At 35.3% G+C, this 27,792-nt stretch overlaps 1 pseudogene; it reads right to left on the reverse strand.

Moving 5' to 3' along the window:
• Positions 1-322: 322 nt before the first annotated feature.
• LOC132843080 (polymeric immunoglobulin receptor-like) overlaps positions 323-27,792 on the reverse strand; it is a 43,375-nt pseudogene continuing 15,905 nt past the window's right edge.

A 27,792-nucleotide genomic window follows, 5' to 3' on the forward strand; every position in this document is an offset into this window, starting at 1 on the left:
CTCAGAGGTCAGACCTGCAGGAGCGAGGTGCAGTAGTCCAGTGTCAACATATATCAAGGGACTGAACAAGCAACTGAGTGGCCTGACATTTATCATAGAGACAATTAACAAGTCAGAGAAACTTTTTTGTACTAAACTTTATTGTAATCAACAACCAAATGTAATATTCCTTCACACAATGTTAATAGATGAATGCATGCACTTATGCTTTTTTTTACAGAAAAGTTCCACTGACCAAGATAAGAGATTGTGATGACTAGATAGATAGATAGATAGACAGACAGACAGACAGACAGACAGACAGAACCAACATTCCAGCTTCTTATATTCTCGATGTCACCAAGATCACGTCCTTCAGTTGTCTGCGATACAGAACATCTCTGGCTCTCTGAAACAGAAAACAGAAAACACACCAGGGGTCAATCACAGTGTGTATTACAGCTCACCAGGTTACACAGAACAATAAAGAGACGAGAGATGAACATGCATCCGGTCATTGTCATCATATCTTAATAATAATTATATAAAAATCACTGATGAAATTTGATTGGTTGATGTCAGCCTTTTTCTAGAAGTATCCCAGTCATCATTACAAAGCTGCTTTTGAATTAGATCAATGATATAGTATGCAAAGTTTAAGGTTTTTATGTTTCTTGTTTGTTTTTTTCTTTTCCTCTGCAAATACAGTCAGCTATTAGGCTGTTAATCATGTAACTAAACTCTGTACATTACAGTTGTCTGAGTGCATTAGGCCTGTGGCTGCCATGTTTTGTTGTTATTGTTTGATTTCAGTTTTATAAATTAAATCTCAATGTATTTTGATTACTAATGAGTTTTTAGTCAAAATACAGCGAAAAATATTCTAGAACTTGTTCACAAAATTCTTATACATCTTTTTACAAATTATGTTGAAATTGAAGTTGGGAAACTTAATAGTCTGGCTTGCAGTTTGGATTGATTGAAAAATCATCAGAAAAAATAGTTTGACCTCAACATGCCACTTTGGTGCTTTGACCCATATAATAATGGAGATTATGGGCAAAGTATAGAAATATTAACAATAATAACAATTCATAACACCATCACCCAGCGTGTGTGTGTGTGTGTGTGTGTGTGTGTGTGTGTGTGTGTGTTTTTCCTTAATTTGTTCATCTTCTAATTTGAATCATCCCATGGTTTACTGTACTGGATTAATGTACTGGTAGTGTCTTTGGTTATAAGTCATCCAAAGTACGTTTGCTTACATCTTATAGTACATTTATTTTAATGTTTACCTTTTTTATTTATTTACATATTTATTTAATAAAATATCTACACTATCTACATTTTTAATTAATTAACTATCTACATTTTTTTCTATTATTTAATAAAATATCTACAGCTTCTACACTTCAGGCACCAGCTGATGTCTGAGACAGTGGAAACAGATGAGCATCACTGACCAGAGTGATTAAACAGCTAATAGGAAGCTTAAAGGCTGTTGTTTTGTGGGTTGTAATGATATTTTTTAATAGCAAAACTGTATTATTTATTTGTAAAAAATCAAAAAGAAAGAAAGAAAACCTCAATCAAATAAAACAAACTCTGATTTCATTACACTTTAATAAAGAAGTACTGTACCCTTACAGTAATCATAGAATTTTTGGCAGACTACCTTATCCAGAGTCACTTATACTATACATCTGAGCACCTGATTGTTAACAGCCTTTCTCACAGGCCCAGTAGTGGCAGCCTGTTATTGGTGCTGGGATTTGAACTCACAACCTTCCAAGCAGTTGTTCCACTACCCTCACAAACTGTCAGCTTAAGTACTGTAACCAGACTACATGTAGTTATTTACTTCACATGTTCTTTTGTGTTTTTTTTGCAAAATAATTATTTATTATTAGTGATCTAATAATTCTATGTATGAATAAATTCTACACATTCGGTTGCAAGGGTGTAAAATATCTCAGTACTTACAAATGATATGTATTGTTTATTGTGGGATATCCAGGCAGACCTGAATGGATTAAACATAAAGGAAACATAAGTGTTGGCATTTAAGCATAAAGTTTCAGTTTTATTTTGATGTTGATTTTTAATTCAGAGGAACAGGAACATTTCAACTTCATGAATGTTTACTGACATTATGGACTCTTTTAACTGACAAAAAGTTAAAAACCTTTCAGTAGAATCAGCCTGACTAGCAAGAACCAGCGTGACCAACAAATTCTAAAAAGGTTTGCTAGTATTAGCTGGTTTAGTTGGTCCTCTTACCTTGTCCTTTAGTCTTTTCAACAGTGGTTAACTGCTACTGTATCATGAGATGCTCCACTTAAGCAGTTTGTTAGTATTAAAAGCCCCTCTAAACCCATAACTGACCAACTAGAACCAAGCTGAATAAATAATACCATTCTGACAATCTAAGCTGGTCATCACGTCCAACTGGAACCAGCCGGAGGAGCTACAGTAGAAGCAGATTATCCATTTTGAGACCATTTTAAGTCCAAAACTGCCCAAAACTGGTTAAACATGATCAGCTAGAATCAGCCTCTATGTGTTCAAAACCTCTAAAAACCTTTATACCCCACTAAATAGAACCAGACCCCAAAGCACCACTACAACCACTAAACTAGAGCTTGATCAGCTAGAATTAGTCTGACCATCCAGACTGGTCAACAGGCTGGTTACTCCAATTCTAAGTGTCCAAAATCCCAATAAATACATGAAAAAATACAGACCAACCTTACTTGCCGAGACTGATGACAAATTAAAGACAGCCTTCTGGCATGAATCATTCCCAACCAATGTTTTATTAATCATATGTAATACCTGGAGCTTCACTACCGACACTGATGTGTACAGGAACCTGCAGATCTCCTGCACTGCACGAGTACCATCCAGCATCACTCTTCTTCAGTTCACTCATCCTCACATTGAAGGTTCCTCTCCCATCATCACTGATGTACACTGCTGGAGTCTGGGATGTTTCAGTCCCCACTGTGTTGCATTGTCTATCTTTAAATCTGCACCACTGCTTCTGTGTATTCTGACATGCAGCACTGTAGAGACACTGGACTGTGACGCTGCCTCCTTCCTCACCTCTCACTCTGCTCTTCCTCACTGACAGATCAGGATCTGAATAAATAAGCAGTAAATGAGTGGTGTAAGGGAATTTATAACAATTATAATTCTGACTAATTTCGGTTTCTTACCTTGACTAACTGTCAGGTACAAATAATCACGGTCATCCGGCTGCCATTTATCCCCAATTTTTGCAGCACACCAATGCCATCCAGACTCAGAGACAGAGTTCAGTTCCACCGTGAACAAATTCTGCTCTGGATGATCAATGACTGATGGATTTTCATTTGAGTTTGCATAGGCTACGATACTGCAGGTAGACCAATGGTACCCTTTGCACCAGTAATTATAGTTTGCTTTGTACTTCTCATCATAAAGACATGGAATAGTGACAGATCCTCCACAGCTACATTTTTCAGTGTCCTCATGCTCTCTACCTCTGCAAGCAAGCCACATTAGGAAGCAGTATTAGCGTTACTCAGACACTGAATCAGGACGATCAGAACATTCAGGAATCACTGTGTCACTACTGAGGTACATTTAATCTACCAGTGATGAAAGCTGTTAACAGCCACTGCTCCATGAAAGGAAATAAACAACAAGAGCTTCTTTAACCCTTTAGAAAATGAAGGATACCCAGGCAGTATATGAGAATGATAGAGTTTTAGTCTTACCTGATATACAGAGGAAAAACCCAAGGAGAGTTACAGAACCACATAGTGAGTAAAAGCTCATGTTTCTCTAAGAGACTTGTATGACAAATACTCTTCCTACTTGTGGCTGACGTTACTTTGTACTAGCTGACTTCCTTTTTTTCTTTTTTTATCTCATACAGTTACACCCTCTAAAAAGGCACAAATAATTTTATATAATTATCATTTAATAATGTTTTAATTGAGGCATGTTTTTAAATTTCATTCAACAAATACTAAAAGTCAGTGTTGAACTGGCCACAGACAATAATTTAGACTCATGAAGAAACTTTGCAAGCTATTCACACCAAACATTAAGATTATAAATCATTACTCGTAAACTTTAAACCTTCTATAAGCGCAGACTGGTCACATGATCACATTTTTACACAGAGACCCCACATCACCACAGGGAATCACTTGTTAGTGACTGTGACTGTGACTCAGACACAAGTGACTGATATCACAGTTTCTGAAATGCATTCTAGGTTATATGGTTACACAACCAAGTTATAACTGTAAAAAGAGCTCTTAAAAATTGCCACACTCTACTGCATTCAGCACAAAACCTCAGAAACCGGTCATTTTTAACCTAGATGATATTCTACTCTTCTTACCTACTCTGGAGACCCATGTTATCCATGTCCACAAAGTTCTACAATGACACTTACAGAACGAGCTATTTGTAAAAGGGGAAAATGTGAATTTCACCAAATCACAACTTTTTCCTGGGGTACAAAGTAAGCGCTTTGACCCATTGGCCAACTCCAACCAGCATCAAAGAGTTGCAAAGATTCCTCAGCTTTGCAAATTTTTCAAACTGCACTGGTCAGAGTCTGCACAGGTCTTCGACAACCTCAAGCTCAAGTTTCCCCACTGACCCTATTCTATGACACCCAGACCCCAACCTACCGTTCTTCATGGAGGTCGATGCCTCCTGCTATGGGATTGGGGCCGTATTATTCCTGTGCCATGGGACCCCAGCCAAGCTCCACCAATGCACATTCTTTTCAAGAAAGCTTACTCTGGCCAAAGCCAACTATGATTTGGATCATGTGGATAGAAATTTTAGGAGTGGAGTAACTGCCATACCATGTGTAACTGCCATACAACGTGCACATGGTTATCCTTATGTGACAATCTCATCCAATACAATAAAGAAACAAAGTGAAATTAAAATCTCAGCAAAAAGAGAGAAACGATTAAAAGACAGCAGAGACAGAAAGCAAAGAAAAAGGAAGCTGTGGAAAAACTAAAAGAAATGGGGAAATTGTTATATGACATAAAGAAATTAAATATATCTGATTAAAACTGTAAAGAAGAAGATCCAAAAGGAAGCTGATTCAACCCAAAGAGGAACAGACACTGTACCTAGACAGTTGAATCAAGACCCATCATCTTGCTGAAAGAAGATTATAGAATTGTTATAAGTTTTCTTTTTCATTTTATAGAATGATAAGTTTCCTTTACCTTTTATATGAATTTATGTAACCATTTTGTGATTAAGAAATGATATAATGGTCAATAGTTTGTTTAAATATTAAGACAGAGAGTAAAAGTGAAAGCTTATAAGGAAATCACAAGGCACAGCCGTGCACCTGAGGAGACTTCTCAGGATGTTTTGCAGAAGCATGAGATCATGAGAGACCTGACAGGATGCTGACAGAAGCAGAATGACCGTTATGAGATCATATTAATTAATGGTATAAATAGGGTTTTAGAACCATTGGTGTGCGTTCACCTTGAGGCAAGTTCATTGTGCTATACTTTGTTATTGCTTATAGAAGGTGCATCAGGAGAACAAACCCAAGCTTACACTTGGAGAGTGTTTCCTGGTTTGTTTTATCTTTGCATTTTACTTATTTCTACTTACGCTAGAATTGTTTGACTATTTGAAGGAGATTTTGTTTGTAATTTTCTTTTCTTTTACCTTACATATATTACACACATCTATTTGTATTATACTACTTTTAATAAAAACAAGGCCTCCCATTGTGAGGATCCTGAAAAGACAAAAAGGTCTAAGTCTGACTCCTTCATCTAAAGATTCAATCAATAGATTAGGTAGAAGAACTTGAAGATGATCCTTTGTTAGAAGACAGAGGGACTATGAAGGACACCTGTGTTCAAGGTAAGACCAACTCTGATAAGTTGATCTTGTGTTTTCAAAACTAACCCGTGCAAACTAGGACACATCCTTTAGTGGGAGGGTGGAAGGGTTTCCTACGCACTCCGAAAACATGTGTTACTAAAGGACACATATGTCAGTATAATTACTTCAATCACCAGGAATTAGGTTCTATTAAGGAGACTTTGGAGGAACGGAGTCACTGGGGCTTGGTCCTAGTCATAAATACCCCATAGTGTGGCACATCATAGAAAAAATTCAAAGAGCACAACAAAACTAACCTCGTCCACCCGAATGCTCGTCAACATTACAGTATGTTCCTACAAGTTCTGCATCATCCTGCACATGGATTTTTACGCTTTTACCATCCATAAATATGTGGTGTGATTTTAGGTTTCATATTGGTTTAGGAGCTAGTTTAACAAACACAGTGCTACAATACAGTCAGAATCTAATCCATTCAGATTGTAATCAGATACCAGCACAGTTTATCAGAATGTCCATGCTGCTTGTGCGCCGTTATCTTGAATTATTTCCTTAATTATATTTTTTACCGCTTATCCGAACTACCTCAGGTCACGGGGAGCCTGTGCCTATCTCAGGCGTCATTGGGCATCAAGGCAGGATACACCCTAGACGGAGTGCCAACCCATCGACGGGCACACACACACTCTCATTCACTGCATAATAATAACATGCTTTAATTTAAAATCAGAAGATATTTTTCCTACAGGTTTTTACTCATTAAGCTTTGTGGGTTCTGCAGTGTGTTATGTTGTACACTAATGTTGTATTTAAGGACTGTAGACCATGTGAACAGAAATGATAAAAGCTAATGTAAAAGGATTTTGAGTTAAAATATAATGAAATAAAAACATGAAATATAAACACTTTAAATACATTTCAGATCAAGCAAAAGCCTAAAAAAAATGAAGTACAAAAGAGAATAAGTGAAATCTGATATCTACAGTGAGGAAACTGTTTTTTTTTTTTCTGAATGACTGAGGGTCATGTGACTGTGATGTAAGTCTGTGGAGTGAGTGTGGGGCATGTTGTCCTTGTCCTGACTGAGATTTTATCTGTAAGGATGTTGAGGATGAACACGCGACCCAGTAGAGATCTCTGAGGCTCCACAGCCAAACAGTAAGTCATCCTCTAAAGGGAATAAACACAATTGCTGTGTGAAAGTTTTGTAATTTTACGTTACATATTTGAGTGGGTTCAGTATAAATTTTTAATCACAAACCTCTTACTGGTAAACCTCATAGCTGTAGATGGTCTCATTAGTGACATCATTTGGAGAAACCTAGAACAGGATATGAATAAAGTCCCTAACAGATTAGTGAGTAAAGTGTTTATTATGGATTTATACACTTAGATCTGTAGCTTGGACTGAACTGGAACAGACTCCATTTAACAGAGTTTACAGAGCTGTAGGTCACATCCTGCTTATTATAGTAATACTAATAATACTACTACTACTATTACTACTACTACTACTACTACTACTAATAATAATAATAATAATAATAATAATAATAATAATAATGTAGACTTCCACCAGTGGATTGCCATCTTTACCTTTGGCTTGCTTTTAGCCACAGTGCTGTATGTAATGGAGTCTTCATCTGTAAACGTGGCCTGTTTTTTACTCTAAATCACACACACACACACACACACACACACACACACACACACACACACACACACACACACACACACACACAAAGATTTGTTTTAAATTATTATAATTATAATTCCAAGTTTTATTGTTACTACATGAAGTGAAATTTAGAGATTCCTGTTTAGGACAAAATAAATCACAGAAATGCTTCATACACTTTAAACAGACTTTATGAGACATTTCATCATCAGAGTATAAATACAGAAACTAATATGAAACACAGAACAGGTGAAGACAACAGGATAACATTGGACCAATGGATTGCCAGCTTTACCTTTGGTTTAGCTGTAGCCACAGTGCTGTATATAATCGAGTCTTCAGCAGAACAAGTGGGCTTATTCTTAACCTAAACCACCAAGAACAACAAGAACAACAACAATAATCATCATTATTATCATTTAAATGCAGAATTGTACCAATGTATTGATCTTACCTTTGGCTTAGAAACAGCCACTGTGCTGTATACAATGGAGTCTTCATCAGTGTTCGCCTGTTTCTCACACACACACACACACACACACACACACACACACACACACACACACACACACATCAGTGTTTGTAATTATAATTTTATAATGTTATTTATAATTTTTTAAAAGCTTTTTTAAAAGATTAATTACTTTAATGATAAAAATAAGTTTTTAAAAATTTTTTTTGTTACATTAATGTAACTGAACGAATCATTAAAAACCCAAAATAATAAATTAAAAAAAAAAAAAATGTGGGGGGCAGTTTTTAAATTTTTTCCCCTTCTAAAAACCGGGGGTTTGGGGTTTTTAAAAATCGGGAAAAAAGGGAAAAAATAAAAAAATAAAAAAAAAAGGGTTTTCAATTGTCAACTAAAATTTTAAAATTTTTTTTTTTGTATTAAATTTTAAAAAAACAACAAAAAATTTAAACAAAATTTAAATTTATAATAATTTATTTAAAAATCATAATAATCTTTTAAAAATAATAATAAAAATTTAAAAAAAATTTAAAAAATAAAAATACTTTTTTTGGGGCCCTTTTGGGAAAAACCCAAAACCCACCTTTTTACTTTTTTAATTTTTTCCCTTTTAAATTTTTTTTAAAATCATTTTTTTGTGTACTTTATGGAGCTCAAATTTTTTTTTGGGGTTTTTTTGGGTTTTTTTTTTTAAAGGGGCCCCCCCCTTTTCCCCCATAAAACCCCCAAAAAGGGGGGTAAAATTTCCCAAAATTTACAAGGTCAAAATTTTTTGAAATTTTTTTTTCCAAAATTTTTAAAAAAACCCCAAAAATCATGAATTTCCCAAAAAAAAGAAAAAAAAAAAAAGGGAAAAAGGGGGTTTTATTTTTTTTGATTTAAAAAAAAAACAGGGGGTTTGGGCTTTGTGGGGGGTTTTTGGTTTTTTTTTTGTTTGTGGTTCACGTCACAATTTTTGGGGCACTGATTTTGTTAGGGCCCCCCACATACACTACTGTCTTTATGTAACTTTTTTTTTTTAAAATTTTTCTGTTTAAAAAATTTTTTTCCCCCCTTTTAAAATGTCATTTTTTTCACTTTTTTTCCCCTTTGGTCCCCTTTAAAAGTTTTTTTTTTTTAAAATTTCTTAAAGGGTTTTTTTTTTTTTTTTTGGGTTTTTTTTTGAGTGTTTTTCCTTTTTTTTTCCCCAAAAAAGAAAAGCTTTAAATTTAAAAAATAGACAAAAAAACCCCCGCGCCCCGTCATGCCTTTATTCCCCCCTAGGGGGGCGACAATAAGCCCCGGGGGGGGTAAAAGGGGGTTTTTAAAAAATAAAACCCAAAACAATCAAAAATTTTTCCCCAGAGGAAAAAGCCCAAATGGTTTTTTAAAAACTTTTCACACAAAAACGTGAAAAAGGGGGCAGACTGTAAAAATGGGGATTTTAAAATCAGTTTATGTACTTTTTTCCCCCTTTTTCTCCCCTTTTTTTTATTTCCCCCAGTTTTTTGGTTTTACTGTGTTTTAAAATCCTAAAAAAATTTATCTGACTGCCCAAAAATTTTGGGGTTTTTGCCCCCGGGTTTTTTGAAAAATTATTAATTTGATTGTTTTTAATTTTTTGTTAATAAAACCCCCAAAATAAAAGGGGGTTTTATTCTCAAAATTTCGCATTTAAAAAATTTTTGAAGAAAGGGAAAAAATAATTTAAAAAAAAAACGGGGCACCCCCGGAAATTTAAACCCCATTTCTTTCTAAAACTTCAGATGATGAAACCAGTTTAAAAAGGGGGGGAAGGGAAAGGGCCCCCATTTTTCCCCCCAATTTTTAAAAGGGTTTTCCAAAACCCAAAATATTAAAAAAAAATTTTTTAACTTATTTAGCAAAAGGGGGTTAAAACAACCCGCAGTAAAAAATTTTTTTTTAATTTTTTTTTTATTTTTTTAAAAACCCCTCCCCTTAAAAATTTTCCTTTTTTTCCCCTCATCAATTTTTTTAAAAATCCTATTGGCATGTTTTTTCAATTGGGGAAAAAGGGGGGAAAATATCAAACTTTAAAAACTTTTTAAAAATTTTTTTAAAAAAAACTTCTTTAATAAAAATACTGTTCCCAAAGGGAAAAATGTAGTTTTTTTTTTTATTTTTTCCCGTGGGGTAAAATTTTTTAAAAAAAAAAAAAAAAAAAAATTTTATTAGTAGAAAACTTTTTTTTTTAAATCCCCCATCATTTATTTCATGTTTATTTTCATAAAAATTTTTTTTTGACATTGGGGAAAATTTTTTAAAAACCCCGGGGAAAAACATGGAAAGTTCCAGGGTTTTTTTTTGGGGAAAAGGAAAAAATTTACAGAGGGGAAAAAAACATGGGCTAAAATGTTCAAAAAATTTTTTTCGAGAGGGGGAAAAAAGATTTTGTTTGTAAATTTCGTGGTTTCATTAAAAATGGGAAAAGGGGGCAAAAAATGTGGGGGAGAAAAAAAACTCAGATTTGGGGAAAAAGGGGGTTGGGGAAAAAATACCAAAATTTTTTTCCCCAAAAATGTTTCATTGAGGGTTTTTTGAATTGTTTTTTTTTAGTCAGATTGTTTTTAAAAAAAAAAAAAGGGGAAAAAAAATTTTTTTCACTTGAAAAAATTTTTTTCCTTTTTCCCCCTTACTTTGTATGGGATTGCCCCCTCAGAAAAGATTTTTTTAAAAAAAATCCAAATTTTTTTGAGGGTTTTTTTTTCAAAATCACCTTTTCCCCCCCTTTTAAAAAATTCCCTGAATTTTAAATGTTTTAAAAAAGCAGGGGGAAAAAAAACCCCCCCCCTAAAAAAAAATGAAACTTTTTCCCACTTTGTGTTTCGTGTTGGGGGTTTATGAGCGGTTTTTTAAATCCTGTTGTTGTCCCCTGTTTGGGGGTTTTTTGTGTTGTCTTTATTTTTTTGAGTTAACAAAAATAAAAAAAACCCTGTGGGTTTTTTTTTCATTTATTTTTTAAAATTTTTTCCCCTGTAAAATTTTTTAAAAAACCCCGGGGGTGGAAAAAAGACCCTTTTTTTTGGAAAAAAAAGGGAATGCAAAATTTTTCCGCACCCGCCCAGTTTCCATCCAGGGATCACTCTTCTTTTAGTCTTTTTTTGGGCACACTGAAAAGGGGCTTTTCCCACATCCCTGATGTACACTGCTGAATTCCCGGGGTTTTTTCATCCTCAAATTTTGTTTCCCTTGTTCCCTCTTTAAAACTTTCACCACTGGGTTTTTTTCTTGTTTTACTCAGCACTGTTTGAGGGGCAATGGACGGGACGCTGGCCCCCTTTCCCCCCTCTCACTTGCTCTCCCCCCCCACTGAAGCAGGATCTGAAAAAAATTTGGCAGTTTTAAAATGGGGTGGTGCAAAGGGGAAAACTATAACAATTAAAATTCTGCTTTTTTCAGTTTTTTAAACCCTTTACTAACTCTCAGGTACCAATTTAAACACGGGGCATCTGGCTGCCATTTAACCCCAAATTTTTGGGTGCCACCAAACCGTTCCAGACCCCAGAGAAAAAGAGTTTTAGTTCCCCCGGCAAAAAATTCTGCTCTGGAGGAAACAAGACTGGGGATTTTCCCTTTGAAAATTTGCATAGGTAAGATTTTCGCAGGTAGCCCCAAAGGTACCCCTTTTCACCAGAAATTTTTTTTGTTTTCTTTGTAAATTTCCATCATAAAGGGCAGGAATAGTGACAGACCCCAAATTTTTTTCAGCTCATTTTTCAGTGTCCCATGCCTCTTAAAACCCCTGGGAAGCAAGCCCCAATTTTGGAAGCATATTAGCGTTACTCAACACTGAAACAGGACCGGGTTTAAAAATTCAGGGAAACCCCTGGTTTTCACTACGAGGTACATTTAATTTTACCCCGTGATGAAAGCTTAAACAGCCCCTGCCCCATGAAAGGAAAAAAAAACAACCCAAAAGCTTTTTTTAACCCTTTAGAAAATGAAGGATCCCAGACAGTCATTTAGAATGATTTGAGTTTTAGTCTTACCTTATTTCAGAGGAAAAACCCCCAAAAGAGTTACAGGGAAACCCCAAAAGTTTAGAAAAGTCATGTTTCCCCTAAGAACTTGTATGACAAAAAATCTTCCCAAATTGTGGTTGGGCGTTTTAATTTTTTACTAGTAACTTCCTGTTTTTTCATCTCATTTTTGTTACACTCCCCCTAAAACACAAATAAAAAGAAAATTTTTATTTTTTTGGTTTCATTTTTTTAAAATTAAAATCAGTGTTGAACCAATCACAGGTAATAAAATTTCAAGGAAAAAAAAAAAGGGCTCCCGGAAAAAAAAATTTGCCAGCTATTGAACTAAAAAATTTTAAAATTTTTTAAACATTACTCATCCACTTTTTAAACCCTTTTATAAGCGCAGACTTGGGCCAAATCCCCATTTTTAAAACAAAACCCGCCCCCATCACAGGGAAAAAATTTGCACTTGTTTTAAATACTGATGTCCTGGGGTCCCCAGTTTTTTGAAATGCATTTTAGGTTTTTTTGGGTTTTTCCCAACCCCGGGGTTTTAATTATAAAAAAAAGCTTTAAAAAAAAACACAAAACCCCAAATCGGGTTTTATTTTAGCTGACATTGGAGCTCTTTTTTTTTCTATTTTCATTAAAAATTTTTAAACCCAGATGCTACCAGGAATTCATGAGGTTTTTACCCAATTTACTCAAAAACAGGGGACTTGAAAACCCGCAAATACATTTTTTTTTCTAATATTTTAAAACCCCTGTTTTAAAGCAAGTTTTTTATTGATTTTTTAATTTGATTGTTTTATTCCACAAAAAACACAAAGCTTTTGTTTTTTATTTATAAAGGTAATAAGCAAAAGGGAAAAAAACGACGGCAAGTTTTATTTTTTAAGGGTGTTAAGTGCCCAGTTTTAAAAATTTCCCCACTAAGTGACACAACTTTTTCAACATCCCACAGGAAGTTTAAATTTTGGGGGGCCAAACAAAAAAGAGACGGGGGGTTTAGTGGGAGCAGTGCAGAAAATCAGAGTGAGTGAGGGGGTTGGGAGGGGTTTGATAGAGGCTACTGGTCGGGTTTTTTGGGGTTTTTTAAGCAAGCCTCAGTGTTTTTTTATTTGATGTTTGGAGCCCAGGGATGGGGGGGAAAAAAGAAAAGTGGTGGTTTTGGGGGGAACATAGGAAGGGTTTTTTTTTTTAAAAAAGGGCCCGCAGCTGCCCTTCAGATGTTTTCAGATTTGTTCTTTTTTTACAGATTTGTTTAAATTTTTTTTCGGGCTTTGTTAAAATTTTTTTTGCACTTCCGGCCACCGTATTTCACAATAGAGAGTGGCGATATTTAAAAAAAAAAAAAAATTGGGGGGGGGGACCCAACCTCCCCATTGGGGGGCCCTTTTCCCCTTTCCCGGCCCCCCCCCCGGGTTTAGCCTATATGTGTGTGTTGTGTTGTCCCGTGCATGCGTTTTTTATTTTGTGTGTATGGGTTTTGGGGTCTGTGTGTTTTTGTGTTGGGCTTGCGGTGTGGTGGGTGTATGTTTCGTGTGCGTTTTCCTAGCACTTTCCTTTTCCCCCGTTTGTTTTATTTTAAATATATATATATATATATATATATATTAAAATAAATAAAACTTTTGTGTCTGTTTTGTGGGTCTTTGTGAGCAATGTCAGGGGCATCCAAACCCGCAAAAAAATATTTCCCGGGGTTATTTAATTTTTCGCCTTTTCATCGCTTTTTTGAGGCACACACGCCCCACAGCACCCCAGCAAGGTTTTTTTCGCTTCCCCCCCCTCTATGCTGGGGTACTATCACTTCCTTCCCCCTTTGGGTGTATGGGATGTAAAATAAAAAAAAAAAACCCTTAAAAAAAAAAAAAAAAAAAAATAAAAAAAAAAAAAAATCTTAATAAGGGAACCCGTGGGCCAGAGTTTAAAATATTCAATGATAGATTTCTTTGCACTTTTGTACGTTCTCTGGATATTTTTTAAAAAAAAAATAAATAAAATAAAATAAATAAATAAATAACAAAAATAAAAAAATAAATAAATCAATTTTAATCCCCCAAAAAAAATAATTTCAAATTTTACTTTAAAAAGAAGTTTCCCTTAAAATAATCATAGACTTTTTTGGGAGACTTTCCCTTTTCCAGAGTCATTATACTATAAAAATCTGAGCCCCCTTGAGTATTTAAAGCCTTTCCAGTTGGAAAGGGAGCCCCGTTTTGGTGCTGGGGTTTGAACTCACAAAACCCTTTCCAAAAAGTTTTCCCCTACCCTCCCCAAAAATGTCCCGCTTAAAATAAATGTAACCAGGGCCCAAAATGTAGTTATTTACTTTCCCCCACTGGTGCACATTATCATGAAGATGATTTCATGTGTAAATTTTCATAATCCCCTGAAAATTTACCCAAAATTTTTAAAAGCAAGGGAAAATATCATGTGTAATAAAACACCGGGTTTACTTACCCCCTTTTTTAAAAAAACGGGAGGTTTTTGGGTTTTTAAACCCCTAAAAACACATTTTTCATCTTTTTTCCCTAAAACAACACATTTTTCTTTTCTATAAAACTGCAGAGAAAAAAGGGGGGGGGGGGGAATTTATGGGCTAAAAATTGGGTTTTGCCCTTTTGTGCAAAAGAGGGAAAAAAGGGGGGGGAGGGCTTACCCTGGTTTCATCCAACTGGGGAAAAAAATTCACAAACAATGTGGGTGAGAAATAAATCCCGATTAGAAAAAAATTTTGTTAGGAAGAATGGTACACTCTTTTATTTCCAATATGTCATCTGATGTTTCCTGAATTGTGCTTTGATCAGATCTCTTTAAAAAAAAAAAAAAAAAGTTTGATCCCCTTAAATAAATTTTTTCCCTTTATTCAAAACAATTTGCTCTGGTTTATTGCGCCTCTCAACAGATTTATAATGATATCCCTTTTTTTATGTTTTTTTTTCACAATTTACTTCCCTTTGAAAAGGTTCGTAAAAAATTTAAAAATGGGAAAAAGCAAGGGGAAAAAACCAGGGCCCAAAAAAAATGGGAAGGGTTTCAAATTAAAGTGTTAAATATTTTTCTTGATGACGGTTGTAGGGCACTGTTGTAGTCCCCCTGTTGGAGTCCCTGTTGTAGTCACTGTTGTTTGTCACTGGTTTTATATTTGGGGGTAGTGAAATGTTTGGGCCAAAACCAAAAGGGAAAAAAATCCCAAAAGGGGATTTCGGGTTTATCATTTGTAAAGTTACCAGTTTTTTTTTGAAAAATACCTGGAAAGGGGATTCCAAATGAAAAAAAATGTCAACAGGAACCTGAATCTCCGCACCCGCACCCGTACCTCCCCGCATCACTCTTCCCTTTAGTCCCCCTGATCCCCCTCACACTGAAGATTCCTCTCCCAAAATCCCCTGAGTACACTATGAAAATTTTTGAGATGTTTTTTGTCCTCACTGTGTTGCAAATTTTCCATCTTTGAATCTGCACCCCTGCTTCTTTGGGGTTTTTTTTGGGTACGGATGATCTGCGCATTTCTGCTCTGGATGATCAATTTATGATGGATTTCCCCGTGAATTTGCATAGGGGGCCATACTGCAGGGAGACCAAAAGTACCCTTTGCACCAGAATTTATTGTTTCTTTGTACTGTTTTTTTTTAAAGGGCATGGAAAAACCGACAGAAACCTCCCTTTTTAAGTTAAAAAAATTTTCAGTGGGGCCTTTCCAAAAAGGGTAACATTTGGGCACAAGATCACATACTTTTTAAGGAAACTGCAGGGGGGTATCAAGTGTCACGCATTGAGATTGGGCAGTCACGCACACATTGTTTTTTCTCACACAGAAAAACCTTTTGACATTTATATATATTTTAAAATGCCCTGGTGCCAAAATGTATCTGTTTCCGGGGACCGCGGGCTCTAAAGGAAACCAGGCCCGGGGGAAACAAGCGGGGTCTCCCCGGAGCTCTTAGTCGAGCCCCTGGGGGTTTTTGGGGATGTTTAGTCAAGCCTGTCTTTCCCAAAACTTGAGGGGCTCTTTAAAAATGCATCATTTACCGAGAATCATTTTCAATTGTAAAATAATGATTTTTAAAAAAAATTTGCCCCCTCAAAAGGATCAGGACAGGTCTTTTTTCTGTCTCCTTCTATATTTTTTTTTAAAATGTTTTAAAAAAAAGGTGTAAACCCGGAAGTTTTCAGGTTTTAAAGGATTTTTTTTTTTTCGGTAAGACATTTTGGGGTTTTTTTTTGGGCATAATAAAAAAAAAAATTTATAATTTTTTAAATTTTGGGCTGGTAAATTTCAGTACATTTTTTTTTTATAATATTAAACTTCAGTTCTAGCAATTTTTTATTTTCTTTGGTTTTTTCCCCCCCAATTTTTTAAAATTCCCCGTCACACTGTAAAAAAAACATTAAAGTAAGGGGAAGCAACCAGTTGTCCCCCCGGGGAGCCCCCTTTTCCCGAAAATTTTTCCAGGGGTTTTTACATTTTAAATTTAAAACAAAAATTAAAACACCCTTTAGAAAATATTTTTTGGGTTTTTCATTTGTTTTTGGGCCCAGTTCTTTTTTTGTCTTTCCCGTTTTAAAGGGCTTACTGCTTTTTGGGGTTTTTTGGATTTATTTGCCCCCGTTTTTTAGTTTTGCCTCCCTAACTGCTGTTTTTGGTTTTTAAATTTTCTCTCTGCCTGTTCCCGCAAAGTACCCAAGTGTGTTTTTCGGTTTGGAATTGTTTTTCTTTGTCTCATTAAAGTTTTGCATTTTAAACCGGGGAAAGGATTTTTTTCACTCATTCATGAAAGAATAAATTTTCCCGCTGAAATCAAGCGGTTGTAGCACCCGCTTAAAAAAATGGTTTTTCCCAAACAAGTGCCCGGTGACCAGAGTGGAATCTCACTCCCGGCGATTTCACATCGCGATACATGAAAACAAACCCTTTTCACCAGGGGAGCTCTAGACTGGGGTGTTTTTGGCAAAGGGGTTAGGCGGGAAAAAAATGCGCTCCTCTTTCGTTTACTTTTCCCCGATAAACCATTAAAAATGTTTGGGAAAACCCAAAACTGGGGACATGACGGGGGGTTTGCAGATTATTCAGCTCTGTCAGGGCACAAAATTGCGGCTTTAAATTTGCGGTAAAATCCCTTTTCACTTGCCGCCCAAGCGGGTTTTAAAAAAAGGGAGCCCCCTAAAACCCCTTCCCCTTCAGGCAGAAAATCATTTTTGCCATGATGGGGAACACATCTTTAATTTCTGTACATCACACTAGCCATCTGTCTGGATAAACCCCAAAACCCAAAAATGGCCATTTACATGCACAAAAATTTACTTTATTCCCCCAAATTTTTAAAGGGGTCTACCCTTTTTTTTGTGGTTTAAAACCCCCTCCATTGCTGTGCAGGGCTGTTTCCCGAGGTTTTTTTATTATAATTTTTAATTTTTATCTTTTTTAAATAAAATAACTGCCAAAAAAAAATGTAAAATGTTTTTTTAAAAATCTATTTCCCTGCGGTATGTCTGTTTTGAATGTTGAAAATTTTTTCTTTCCTGTATTTTAAAACAGTTGTAGGATCTCTCAACCTGGGAAAAAATTTTTTTTACTGTTTTCTGTAAGTAACAAAACATGATGAGAAATTTTGGGGATGAAAGTTTACTAAAAAATGCCCCAAAAGGGACTAAAGGGACTGAAATAAAACATAAGACACCGTACCCTTTCTGTGGGAAAAAAGTGGTGTCATTGGTTTCGATCCTGGTTTTTTTTCCCCTACTTTTCGAATAGAAATAAATAAATAAAAAAAAATCTACACATTTCATTCAATTTTTAACCTTCTTTCCCCCTACCGAACACCCCCGGGTCACGGGGGGGCCCGTGCCCATCTCAGGGGTCATTTGGGCATCAAGGCAGGATACCTCTGGGCGGGGGTGGGCCAACCCCCTCACAGGGGGACACACACACCACACCTCATTCACTCACACAAACACACACTTCGGACAAAATTTTTTTTGAGATGCCAAACAACCCACCATGGGATGGGGCTTTGGGCCGGGGGAGGGGAAACCCGGGGTACCCGGAGGAAAAAAACCCCAAAGGGACGGGGGGGGGGGAACATCAAAAAATCCACACCCCACAAGGCGGGGGGCGGGGGGAATTTGAACCCCGACCCGGGGTGTGAGGGGAAAAAGTGGGGAACCACTAAGCCACCGTGCCCCCCCTTTTTTTTATTATTATTTTTATGTTTTTTTTTTTTTATTAATTTTTTTATTATTATACATTTTTGGGCCCAGAAGGGGAAACCCTCACCTCACCTATATTTACATTTAAAATTTTTTTTTTCCAAATTTTTACACTATGTTCGGGGTAAAATCAGTGGGAAACTCAAAATTTTTCTGCTTATGTGGGGTTTATTTTTTTCAAGCCCCCCCTTTCCTCCATCACTCCACGAAATATGATGAAAACCCCAAGTTTACAAGGGCCTTTTTTAAATTGGGAAAAATCAAAATTTTTAAATCAATTTAAAAAAAAAACATATGAAGTTCCCAAAAAATAAGAAAAAAAAGTGCAGGGGCGTGTTTTTAAATTTAATTTTTTTAGTTAAAACAACCCCTTGGGGCTTTGGGTTTTTTTTGGGGGTTTTTTGGGGTGTGTTTTTTTGGTTCAAAGTTAAAACATTTTTGCACGATGTTGTTTTGCCCACCCAAAATACACTACTGTCTCCTATGTGAAGGGTTTTTTAAGGGTTGTTCTGTTGTAAAAAAATCTTCCTGACATTAAAATGTCATTTTCCCCCACTATTTTTTTCCCTTTAAAAAGATGGGTGTGAGCGGGGGGTTTTGGTTTTTTTTGAGCTAAACAGAAATATGGGTCCACTTATATAATAAGTTTTTTTTTTAAAATGCCCCCGTTGCCAAACTTTTTTAGAGATACATTTGTTTAAAGGGCACTTTTGGAGGGGTTTTTAAAAACTGATTTTTTTTCGGGATTATGGAGATGGGGGGGAAATCTTGGGAAGGGACTGAATCAGCTAAAGAAAAAGGTTTTCTTCATTCTTCATTTTTCATTCTTATGCATGTTTAAAACGTTTTTTGAAGGAGGTACAGTACCGTAACACCAACCCCCCAAAAATCCCAAAAAAACGTCCACCCAAAGAAGGTTAAGGGAAAGGTTGGGGGGGAATGAACCCTCTTTGGCTGAGATGCAAGGAACCCTTATCTGGGTTTTGAAGGTTCCTCGATTTTTAGTTTCCCCAGGATTGGCAAACCCCCCAGAGATGAAGAACAAAAGGGCCAAAACGCGGGGGGATTTTTATTTTGTTAAAAAGAAACCATTCTTTTTAAGGAAGATGAAAGGTTTGGAGGGAAATCCTTGGGGGGAAAAGACAAAATGTATGGTTTACACATTTTCAGCAAATAGGGGCTGCCGGGGGGCCCCTTTCCCAAAGGGGGAAAAAATTTTATGGGTCAGGGGTTTTTAGCCACGGAAAAATTTATAGTTTTTGGGGGGGAAAAATGGTAATAATAACCCTGTTAACCCTTTATCAAACTCGTTACATGCTTGGGTTAAAATTCCCTTTTTCCCCCTAATTAAAAGACGGGTAAAGAAACGTTTTTTCCCCAAATATCGAAATTAAAACTGAAAACAAATTAAAAATAAATTTCCCTTGGCAAAAATTTGGTTTTTGGGGGGTTTTGGGGGGGGGGATTTCAAAAGTGTATTTGATGAAAATTATGGGTCGGGTGGCCACAAAAGCCCCAAGAAAAACCCTTTGTGAAATCGTTTTTTGAGAATATTACATGGAGCAAAAAAGATTATTCCAACAATCACCATTGATTTTTTTCCCAAAATCACATGGGAAATGGAAAAAAAGTATGTCCAGACTGTTTCTATAGAGGCCCTCATTTTAATGTCATAAGGGATAAACAATTATGAAATTTAAAATGGGCAAAGGGTTTAGCTGAATTTAAAAATAAAAAGGGGGTTTTTAAGTTTGAAAAAAAAAAGTTTTTTTTAAAAGATGATCAATTTTTTTTTAAAAAAGGGGGTTTTTCAAAATTAATAGATAACACTGGTTTCAGGGGTTTAAAAAAACCAAAAAAAATTTTTGGGGAAAAATTGGGGGAAAAAATTTAAATTCAAAAGTTGGAACTTAGCTATTTAATGGGTAAGTCTATTGCCTTTTAGTTAAAAGACAAAAAGAATATAGTGTTATAAAAAAAAAATAATGCACCTGTCTATAAAGGTCATTTTTAAAGCACGGGTTTGGGTGGTTTTAAACATCAAATTTCCCAAATACAATTGGATAAATTTATCAAGAAAAAGCAAAAAGGGTGCTTTTTTTAGGGGCAAGACCCTAAAAAAAGGGGGAACAGGGCGGGAAAGAAATTTCTAATATTTTTTTATTTTGGGGGAAAAGGAAAAAGGCGAATTGACTTCTTTAAGAAGTTTTTTAATTTAAAAAATCCCCCTTTCAGGAGGGGTGGGGAAAAAAAATATCAAAAATTTGTTACTCAGTTTTATAAAGACCTACTACTTCCAATTTTGTATCTCCTGATCTGGGAAAGACTTTTTCCCTGTTAAAAGGGCAAGGGCCCAAATTTAATGATGATGATTTTAAATTGGGTTTTGGGTTTTTTGATGGAAATTTAAGATTAAGGGAAAAAGGGAAATTTAAAAAGTGTAAATTTGGGACCTTAAAAAAAATCGTTCTCTAGGTAATGATTGGGCGTTTGTGAGTTCTATAAAGTGTTTTTGATATAAATTTTTTCCCTTTTTGTTTTGCTGCTTCATAGAAACTTTTTAAAAAAGGGGGAATTGCCCCGCTTTTTAAACAAAAGGGGTTATTTCATTAATTCCAAAACCAAAATAAAAAAACTCTTTTTTTAGGGAAAAAGGGAAAACCCATTAGTCATTAAATAATGATGCCAAAAATATTTGCTTTTTTTTTTTGCCCCAAAAAAACTGAAAAAAAAGGGTTGGGGGAAAAATTATAGATGAGGAACAGAAAATGGATTTAAATTTTTAGGAAGGCCTTTTTTAATAATATTAAAATTTAAACCTAGATAGATAGATTTAAATGGGAAAATGTCTTTTGATGATAGTTTTATCTTTTTTATTGATTTTCACAAGGTTTGATACCATAGAGCACAACTTTTTTTTTAAAGCAATTTTACTTTTTTGAGTTTGGGTTTTGGCTGTTTTTTTTTCAAAAAGCTATCAAAACTCTAAACAAAAAGGAAAGTACCAGTTCTGTTTAAAAATTTTGCAGGGGGACATCTTTGGGAAAATTTGAAATTTAAAAAAGGGGTTTTAGACGGGGGTGTCCCAAAACTCTCCCCTTTTTTTTTTTTTTTTAGCAACCAAAAAAAATAAAGGCCCCCTTTACAAAAAAAAAAAGGACATTTTCCCGGGGGGTTACAACATTAGGAAAAAAATTTAAGTTGTGTCAAATTTTCGATTGGGGCATGCCTTTTTTGAAAAAATAGGTTTTTAAAAACAGTAAAGCAGTGAAAAAACCTAAAAGATTTTTCAGGGGTATCAGGGGGTAAAAATTTTAAAGTGAATAAGTCAGTTCTTTTCCTTTAAAGATTGAAATTTTTGAAAAAAATGAATATTTGCGTTTAATTTGTTTAAACTTTAATCCAAATTTTTAACAAAAGAATAAGAATTTTAATTAAAGTGGTTTTTAAAAGGGGTTTGTCAATTTCAAGGGGCGGGGGGCTTTTTTCAAAAGCCGAAGGAAACTCCAGATAGTTTATGTGTCCCTTATCATTAGACATTCCCCTTAAAAATTACAAAACAAAAAAGTAAAAATGGGTTTTTGATTTTTTTTTGGGAAAAAAAAAAGCCTCATTATCGGGAAAAAAAAGGAAAAATTTTAAACAATTCCAAAGTTTATTTGGGGGTTTAGAAGTGTTGGTTTTTGAAAGCTTTAAACAAAATTTTTTAAAAAAAATTGGCCCCTTTTTAAAAAATTTAAAAAAATAAAGACGTTTTGGAAACTCCTTTCCCAAATAGATTCAAGCAAATTTGGGGGGACCCCTTTTGTTTTTATTAAAAATGTAATTATTCAAAAGGGAAAAAAAACCGGGGTTTAAACTTTTTTCAAAAATTTCCCAAAAAAAAGCTCTCATGGCCCGGGGCACTGGGCCCATAAGCTTTAAACCCTTTTACCTAGGAGATATTATATTGGAAAAAAACAAAGGGCATCCTATATAAAAAAAAAAATTTTCTTTTTTTTTTAAAAAAAATGGGTTGGGGAAAAAAAAAATTATATTAGTTAAATCCCGCTTTTTTTAAATTAAAGAAAGGGAAAAATTTAAATTTACATTTTAGGGGAAAATTTTTTAAAAAAAAAATAAAAAAAAATTTTAAAAAAACCCGTTAAACCTAAAAAAAATTTTGCTGTTTTTTAATGGAATTTCAAAATTTCCCCCAAAAAAAAATTTATATTCTGGGAAAAACCCTTACAGGAGGAAGATCTAAATTTTTCAGAATCAAAAGGGGTTAAAAAAATTTATTGGTTTTTACAATATTTTACAAAATAGAGTCCCCAAAAAAAATATATAGAAATATACTCCCAAAAAAATTTTTATCCCCAGCTCGTTTTTTTTGGCTTAAAATGTGTTTGGGGGGTGAAATTGGGGGGTTTTAAAAACTTGGCGAAAGGGGATTTAAAAAAACGGTGGGGAAATAAAAAAATCTTTTAAAATAATGCAAAAAAATACCCGGTAAAACTGGGGCTGAAACGTTTTTTTTTTTATATATGATTACTCCTGGGGAATTTCCCGAAAAGATGAAAAAGGAAAAATATTTTTCAAATTTTTTTTTTTCCATTGCCTACATACAAAAATATTTTGGATTGAGATTCAGAATTTAATTATGAAAAAATTGAACATTGAATTGCAGTTGAGTGGACTCGATATAATGATACACTTTAATGATCACGGGATTGAAAAAGAGAAGGCATATTTCATACAATTGTTATTATTAATGGGAAAATTTCACATTCATGAAATGTAAAATAAAAAAGGCAATTCGAGTTTATAATATTGTAAGCAGATATGATGTATAGGGTAGCACCCTTTTCCTTTTGTTTGTTATAATTTTGCTCTTGTCATCTGGCATTGTTGTTATTTATTTTAGTTGCTGTGTATTTGTACTTTAAAGAATATATCTCATTGTATTGTTGGTTTCATTAATAAAAAAAAAAGTGCCCTAAATGATGTTTTACTTTTACTTTACAATGTCCTATTTGTTTGGTTATGGGTGTTTTGTGTGTATGAACTTTATTATCAATAAAGAAAAGCAATAAAAAAAAACCTCTGCACCCTTTTTCATGAATTAAAAGGGGGACCCAAATTTTTCAGAGGGGGAAAAAAAACATGGTTTTAAAGTGTTTCCCCATTTTTTGGGAAAAAGCGGGAAAAAAAGGTTTTTTTTGGATTTTCCAAAGGGGTTTTATCACTGCTGGGAAAATGATTTTTCACAAAACCCCTGTGGGGGGGAGAAAAAAACTCAAAAATTTGAAACATGAATTTAAACCGTTTTTCTAATTTTTTTTTGCAAATTGTACATCTGATGTCACCTGAATTGTGCTTTGAGGGCAGAAATTTTTTAAAAAAATAAAAAAAAAAAAAAAAAAAAAAAGTTTTTTAAAAATTTGAAATAGTTTTTCTTCATTATTTTAAAAATTGCTCATGGTGATCATAAAAAAAAAATGGTTAAAAAATGCAGAGGGGAAAAAACCATCCTAAATAAAATGAAGTTTCCCACTTACGTGTAAAGTATTGTCTTGGTGAGCGGGTTTTTTAGTCACTTTTGTAGTCACTTTTGTAGTGTTTTTATTTTAAATGACTGTTTTTCAAATCAAAGGAAAATAATCAGTTTTGTGATTTTTTCTCATCATTTGGGTTTTAAAATTGAAAAAAATGTATGTGAAAATACCTTTGGGGGGTGGAAACATTGACACTGATTGAAAAAAGAAACCCGCAATTCCTGCATGACCCGACCCTCCAGCAAACACTCTTCTTCAGTCCGCAAACTTCACAAATGAAGGATCTTTTTCCCATCATCAATGGATTACACTGTGGGGAAATTTTGAGATGTTTCAGTACTCAAAGTGTTTCCTTGTTCATCTTTTAAAAACTGCCCCCACTGCTTCTGTTTATTCTGATACGCAACACTGGGGAGAGACCCCTGGAAATGTGACCTGCCCCCTTCCTCACCAACATGGAAAAAGTGACAGAGCCTCCCCACTTTTTACAGCTACATTTTTCCCGTGTCCCCATGCTCCCCCTACCTCTGCAAGCAAGGGCCCCATTTTGGAAGCAGTATTACGTTACTTCAAGGGCCCTGAAACAGGACGAAACAGAACAATTTGGAATCCTGTGTCCATACTGGGGGTACATTTTTAAACTACCCGTGATTAAAGCTGTTTTAAAAGCCCCTTTTCTCCATGAAAGGAAAATAAACAAAAAAGGGTTCTTTAACCCTTTAGAAAATGAAAAGGGAACCCCAAAAGTACCCTGGGGGAAATGGGGTAGAGTTTTAGTAATTTCCTGAAAATACAGAGGAAAAAAACTGAAGTGCTTATAGGTTTTTTAATTTGGGTTTTTTAAAACCGGTTTTTTAAATGAAAAAAAAAAACTCTTAAAAAAAAGGACAACCCCCGGGAAAAAAGGCATTTTTCCCCCACTTTGGCGCCTGATTCTCATTTTCATTAAATTATTAAAACCCCGATGCTTCCAGGAAGTTCTTTAGGTTTTTACACAATCACTCAACAACAGAAATTGAAAACCCGCATACATTTTTTTTTCTAATATTTTAAAACCCCTTTTTGTTACCCAAAATTTAAATTTTTCTAGGGGTTATTTTAGAACGTAAAAAAGGGGAAAAAAAATAAATGAGCCCTTTTTCCCACTCTTCTCACTTCTTTTAAACTGGGAAATACCCCAAAAAAAGGGTTTACAAAAAATCCCCCTTTTTTGTTAAAACCGTAATCGGGGAAAAGAAAAACCAACCCAAAAAAAATACTCAATTTTTTTTATTGTCCAGGGGGTAACCCAAACCCAAAGAAAAACAAACTGTTTAAAAAAGCCCTTTAAAAAACCCAAAAACGTCAGGGGGAGAGGGAAAAGGGCCCAAAAAAACAAACAAAACGAAACTTACTTAAAAGTAAATTTTGTAACTTTTCCTTTCCCAAAATTTTTAATAAAATTTAAAAACAAAAATTCTTACCTCCCCCCTGACAAAAGAAAAACAGGGTTAAAAAAAAAAAAAAGAAGGGGGGGAATAAAACCCCAAAAAATCGGGACCCATCTCCCAAAACAGGTTTACCAAGGCAGACTCACACTTAACACTATGTTACATTTACCAAATTTAAAAATAGCAGCCAAAACCCCCCGGGTTTGGGGGATAGCGGAAAGGAAGTTCTCCCGGGGCCTGGGTTTTCCGTTTTTTCTCTCCCACGCCGTTAGAATTTTGCCCACTGTGCTAATTGGCCACTGTGATGTTGAAGTGTGCTTAGAGAGAGAAAAAAAAAAAAAGGGAAAAAAAAAAAAAACAAGGGAGAAACCAAAAACACCCCCAAAACCCCCATTAGAATGAAACAAACCCCTGTTATAGCAAGTTTTGATTATTTTTCATTTGTTGTTTTTTTTCACACAAAATAACAGTTTTTGTTTTGTTAAAAAAAAATTTAAAAAAGAGGAAAAAAAGGAAAAGGAATTTTTTTTTTTAAAGGGGTTTTTTTAATGCTAGTTTAAATTCCCCACTAAGTGCCCCAAAGCTGTTCAGACTTCAGGAATTTAATGAGGACCAAAACAGGAAAAACGGGGGTCAGGGGGGGTTTTTGAAGTAGAGGGGATGAGGTTGGAGGGGTGTGATAAGGCTATGGTCTGTTTTTGGTCTGAGCAAGCCCAGTGTTTTTTTTTTATGTATGGAAGCGTTGGGGGAAAAAATAAAAATGGGGGGGTTTTTGGGGAACATGGGGAAAAGGTTTTAAAAACCCTGCAGCGGGGTTTGGGTCAGTTTAGGGGTGGAATGCTCAGAGGCAGCCCTGCGGGAGCGAGGTGCGTAGCCAGTGTTTATTTCTTATGTCACCAAGATCCGTCCTTCAGTTGTCTGCGATACAAAAACATCTCTGGCTCTCTAAAACAGAAAACACCCCGGGGGTCAATCACAGTGTGTAACGCTCACCGGGTTAACAGAACAATAAAGAGACAGAGATGAACATGCCCCGGTCTTGTGATCATATCTGAATGATAATTATGTGAAATGTCTTATATAATTTGACGGGTTTGATGTCGCCCTGTTCTAAAATTCACAGCCATATCATAAAGCTGCTTTTGGATAAGATCAAAGATACAGTTTTTTAATTAAATTCTCAATGTGTTTTGTTTTAGTGAGTTTTTAGTCAAATTTCAGGAAAAAAAAAAAGAAAAAATAAGAAAAAATTGTTTTGACCTAACATGCTGGTGCTTTGACCCAATAAAAATGGGTTATGGGCAAAGTATAGAAATATTAACAATAATAAAAAAACAAAAACCCGTCATCCCCGCTGTGTTGTGTTTTATTTTGGGGTGTGCTGTGTTTTGTGTGTGTATGTGTGTTGTGTATGCGTGTTGTGTCTGTGTGGCATGGTGGTGTTTTATGTGTGTGTATGCGTGTGTCTGTGTGTCGTATGTGTGTGTTTTGTTGTGTGTGTGTTTTTAGTGTGTGTTTGGTGTGTATGTGCATGCGGGTGTATGTGTGTGCTTTGTAATGTTGTGTGTCTGTGTGTGTGTGTATTTGAATGCGTGTGTATGTGTGTGAGTGAATGGGGTGGGTGTGTGGTGTCTGTGTATGCGTGTATGCCTGTGTGTGTGCATGTGTGTGTCTATGTATGGTGTGCATGCGTTGTGTATGTGCATGCATTTGTATGTGTGTGTCCTGTCTGTGTATGCAAATGTGTGGTCTGTATGTGTATATGCATGCGTTTGTATGTATGGTGTGTATGGTTGGTATGTTTGTGTGTGTTTGGTGTGGGCTGTGTGTGTTTGTGTATGGCATGCGTGTGTGTATGCGTGGGGTGTCTTGTGTGTATGTGCATGCGTGTGTATGTGTGTGTTATTGTGTGGGGCTTGTTTTTGTGTGTGGTGTGCATTTTTCTGGGGGTGTTTTTTGGGGGGTGTGTGGTGTTTTTGGGATGTTGGGGGTTTTTGTGGGGGTTTTGGGGGGTGTGTATATTTTGTGGGTTATGTATGTGTGTGTGCGTGTGTCTATGTGTGTCTGTGTGTGTGTATTTTGGGGGCGTGTGCATGTGGGTCTGTGTATGTCTGTGTGTAGTTTTTGTGGGTGATGTGCGTGTGGTGGGGCTTGTGGTGTCTGTGTGTGCGTTTGGTCTATGTGTGTCTGTGTGTACATTTATGGGTGTGTGTGTATGTATGTCCTGTCACAATTGTATTTCTCAAACAGAAACAAAACCCTGGAGGCGAGCATCCCCTATGAGCCACCGGCGTAAAGTTCTGATTTCTCTGTTTTAATGTTTTACAAGCCCCAATTCACAACATGGTTTGAACCAACACATGAAATATAAGTATAGTTAGGCCAGTGCTTCTCAAACTGGGGTCCCTGAGATGGTGCCAGGGGGCCCGGCTTTATGACATTTTATAAATGTTGAATTTATCATAAATTCTCGAAAAATAAGGGGTACTAACCAACAGCACTAACTGTATAATTAGTTTTGTAGTTTTGTTTAATTCCAAATATTAAGTTTTGGGGAATGTTATATGTATAAAAAAATCTTTTGGGGGGGCGGAAGTAGGGAAGCACTGTATACATGTGGGGC

This window comes from Tachysurus vachellii, chromosome 1 (genome assembly GCF_030014155.1).
Source record: "Tachysurus vachellii isolate PV-2020 chromosome 1, HZAU_Pvac_v1, whole genome shotgun sequence".
Taxonomy (NCBI): domain Eukaryota; kingdom Metazoa; phylum Chordata; class Actinopteri; order Siluriformes; family Bagridae; genus Tachysurus; species Tachysurus vachellii.